The sequence below is a fragment of the Dipodomys merriami genome, unplaced genomic scaffold (assembly GCF_024711535.1).
Source record: "Dipodomys merriami isolate MVZ:Mamm:240054 unplaced genomic scaffold, mDipMer1.0.p SCAF_1313, whole genome shotgun sequence".
Lineage (NCBI taxonomy): Eukaryota > Metazoa > Chordata > Mammalia > Rodentia > Heteromyidae > Dipodomys > Dipodomys merriami.
Window position 1 is genome coordinate 80,668 of NW_027202620.1, and position 4,419 is coordinate 85,086.

The 4,419-nt window shown below is 38.7% G+C and overlaps 1 pseudogene; it reads left to right on the forward strand.

The window, feature by feature from the left end:
- The first annotated feature begins 858 nt into the window (after positions 1-858).
- LOC138825013 (histone-lysine N-methyltransferase PRDM7-like) lies at positions 859-3,756 on the forward strand (annotated as a pseudogene).
- Positions 3,757-4,419: the final 663 nt, after the last annotated feature.

Consider the following 4,419-nt stretch of genomic DNA (forward strand, 5'->3'; position numbering starts at 1 on the left):
AGATGGACTTTGGAAAGTTCAAACATAGGCTGAACTAAGCTGTGGAACTAGTAATTAGGTTTCCAATGAGCAGCACATAAGAATTTCACAATGAAGTTACACACTTGGGTTATTATCCACCTGGAGGCACTTAGGCCATGACACATTTTACATTCTCCCTGAACTTCTGAATGTTAATCTAAAGAACATAGATAAAGATGCACAGACTGCACTGGGAACGTGGCTTAGTTGTAGATTATGTGTCTTGTATGAATGAAGCCTTTGGTTCTATTCCTTAGAACCACATGAACAGAAAAGGCCAGAGGTGGCAATGTGGCTCAATTGTTGAGTGCTAGCCTTGAGCAAAAGAAGCACAGGGACAGTGCCCAGGCCCTGAGTTCAAGCCCCAGGACTGACAAGAAAAATGTGTACAGCCTGCATGTTGTCTGAAAATGATAAGTAAAAGGTAAAATAACAGATAAACGCAAAGTATCTGATAAATCTGTGACCACACATTTTCAATCCTGTATGTCCACGTCTTTGCTCAATACTTAACATACCCTCAACAAATATTCTGAATGAATAAATTCATCAAAGAGCACTTTATAAGAAATTTAATGAAGTCGAAATTAAACCTGAAAATGGGAATGGCCAAAACTTAAAATTGAATTAGAAACCTGTAGTTAGTGTTCAAATGAAGTCTTTGTATCTCTGAGTCAAAGGTTAATGGGGGACCAGAGTATGTGAGAAGAATAAATGATAATTTGGTAGTAAGAGATTTTACTTTTCTGAAGAAATAGGGACAAAGATTGTTGATCCCCAACTTAAATAACCATTGTTTTTCAACTTGGACGTAGGAAAAAGGAGGTAAAAATGAGCATGTACATCCTACAGGAAAGAAAGAGTTATGCTTATGAAGATATCTGTAAACCCCAGGATGATGATTACCTGTGTAAGTAACCCTCTGTGCTTGTTCAAACAGAAGGCAAATGTGCTTTTATAATAATTCATCAGGTCATTTGGCCCCCAATTACTGGTTTACTCTAGTAACTTCACATGAAGAACTAAGCGACAATGATATGCATTCTGTGCTCTTTCTCATGATTGTTAAATCTGGGAATGTACATATTTCTTGACTAATTTTTGCTTCTCTTGCCTCAGATTGTGAGCAGTGTCAGAACTTCTTCATCACCAGCTACACTGTTCATGGGCCACCTATATTTGTAAGAGACAATGTGGTGGACAAGGGGCATTATGACCATTCAGTCCTCAGTCTGCCCACTGGGCTGAGAATTCGTCAGTACAGTACCCTGAGGCTAGGCTTAGAGTATGGAATGAGGAATCTGATCTGCCATTGGGTTTGCACTTCAGCCCCTATGAGGGCTTGATCATAGAAGATGAAGATGCAGACAATAGGTACTCCTAGATGGTAAGAAATGCCCTCCCTTTCCCCCCTTTCTCTAACTCCATGTGTCCCCCTGTGCCTCCAATGAAACATTGCTAGGACATGGACAAAATAATTGTATGTGTTTGTGGAATCTGCATAAACATGGACATGCTGATTTAGGATCAAATTATAGTGCATATAAACAGAGTGTGTTAGAGGCAAAGTGCATCCATGCTTAAGGAGCCTCTGTTAGGACTATGACAAATCCCCTCAGATGTGTAGACGGCATCTTATGTGTTCACAACTACTGAGTCCATGCAGGCTCAAAGAGCATCACTGGAATCAAGTAATGTGATTTTGCCGATTATTACCCAAAAGCCTTTAGCTTGTCTTTCTGAAACTCAGATCACAAAAAGGAGTAACTTCTATGTGTAGATGCAAAAAATAAATCCCAGGCCAACTGGAGTGAGTCCAGCAGTCATTTTCATGGTTCCTAAGAGGATATTATCCTCAGAAGACTTGCACCCTGATTATCACACATATGGATTCCCATATCTCCATTTTTCTTTTGCTGTACTTGGTGCTTTCAAAATTATGAATATTTGATGGACAAGAAATAAAAATATAAATAGTATAGCTGGGTTCCATAGCTCAACCTTTAATTTGGACTTTTGAGATAGAGATGATGAGATCTCAGTCTGATGCCATTCCTAGCATAAAAGATTATAAGACCCCGATTACTACCAATGGCTGAGCACGTTGGTGCACATTTGTTATCCCAGCTACTGTGGAAGTACAATGGCTGGATAAAGTGAAGTATCTCCAGCAACCCAGGCAAGCACAAGCAGGATGGCAACCCAGGACAGCAGGATAAATAATACCTCAAAAACAAACTGTGCACTGGTGGCTCAAACCTGTAAGTAGCTACTCAGAAAGCTCGCATATGAGTATCATGGTTCAAATCCAGCCCATGGAAGAAAAGCTGTGAAACTCTTATCTCCAATTAACCAGCAGAAAATCAAAAGCGGCGCTGTGGCTCAAGTGGTAGAGCGCTTGCCTTGAGTTGAAGAGCTGAAGGACAACATTCAGGCACAGAGTTTATGCCCCTTGACAGACAAAAAATACCTCAAAAATAAACAACACAAAAAGGGCTAGTGGTTCAAGTGGTAGAGTGCTTGTATTGCAAGAGGTAAGTTTAGTTACTGAGTTCAATCATTAGCTCTGGTATGTATGTATGTATGTATGTATGTATGTATGTATGTATGTATGTATGTATGTATGTATGTATGTATGTATGCATATAAATATGTGTACTGTATCAAAATAAAAATTTCCATGAGAGACAAAATTAAGACATCAGAAGAAAAACCAAAGGGCCAAACTTCATTCATAGATCCTGCATCTGTAAAGCACATACTGTATACGAGTCAAAGAATTATCCTCAGTAGTTGAATAAATCATATTCCCTGAGTAATTGCGAAACACATGTGGAGATAGAAAGGACAATTTCATTGTAGGAGTATTTAACTATAATTTTTCTTCGTAGTTTTTGCAAAGTACATAGTGCCCTAACAACCTACAAGAAAGAACTTTAGTCTATTAGGGTATACTCAAACACGTAGAATCAGAGTTGGAGCAGTGGTGAGGTTCAGAAAGCAGTGGTTCTATGATATGTCCTGCAACCCTGTGCCATGGGGAACCATTGTCTTATCAGGAAACAACATCATGAATAAACAAATTTCCCTCTATTGTCTTTATAAGACAAAGGATTCTCTGAATTTCTATGGGACCATAGTGGAGACAGGTGCATGAGTGAGTCCAATCTAAGGAAAATTACTTGGGCCAAATGTCAAATGATGTGTGCTAATCTAGAAACAGAATGCATGTCCCCACCAAAATCTATGACATAAACTTTAACTCAATTTAGAGAATCTGGAAATCAATCTATTTGTGACAAATAAGGATTAAGAGAAGTCTGGAACTGAGCTTTGAAAACAGTGCACTTAGAGTTCTAGAGTGGATGAGTATAAGGAGTAGATCCAAAGGGAGCAGAAACTTACCCTCTTATGTTTCCTTCCTGTGCCTGCTTCAACTTTAGGTATATGAACTGTGGCAGGTGTGCTGAGAATCAGAATCCTAGGGCCTTTCAGTATCAGAGGTAGATCTTCTACCAAACCTGTCATGTCATCAAGGCAGGATGTGAGCTGCTTGTCTCGTATGGGGATGAGTATTGACAGCAACTGGGCAGTAAGTGGAAGAAAGAGCTCACAGCAGAAACAGGTGGACCTTACTATGGTTCCTTAAAAAGGAAGAAAAGAAAAAAAAAATAATTCTCTTTAGGAATTTTCGAATATCAACTCTTCGGTGGAACAAAAGGCAATTTAACGTGAGAAAAATTTCAAGTTAAGTATCTCTGAATTTAAAGATGCAGTTTGTATACTTTATTAGGAAAATTTCCTTATTTTTAACTATTTGTCCTGATTTTACATTTTAAGAACTTCATATGTTTGAATGCAATACAAAATACCGTGCTAAAAGGCGTAGAGACCAAACAAAGAACCTACCAGCTCTCTTTCAAAGAACCAGTTACTTCTGGCCATTGCAGTTTTTTCTTAATTCCCTCCATATTCGCAAATATTATGCATATGTCATTGTTCATTCATTACATAGTCTACATATTCTGTGAATATATTACTAGGAAGAAAATCAGTTAGAATGAGAGTTCCTATAGAGACTTGTGTCTTTGACAAAAATGAATCCATCTTTTCTCAGGGCATTTTGCTCTAGCCATGGCCCTCAATTCTTGGTTCCATGGCTGCAACTAGGCCTTACTTTTCATCCTCACTAGAAACAACTAAAAAGTTTTTAGTAAGGATGTTCTTTCAGTAGAAAGGCCTGAGATAGAGGAGGAAACATAGCCCTGTGAATATCTCCGAGATGGCCTGTCATCGGCGTGGAGAAGTTGACTCCTGTAGTTGGATGTGTCAGTGAGAGGACAAATAGGTTGGCAGTGATTTCAGAAACTCTAAGGAAAATATCTGTTATCTGCTACT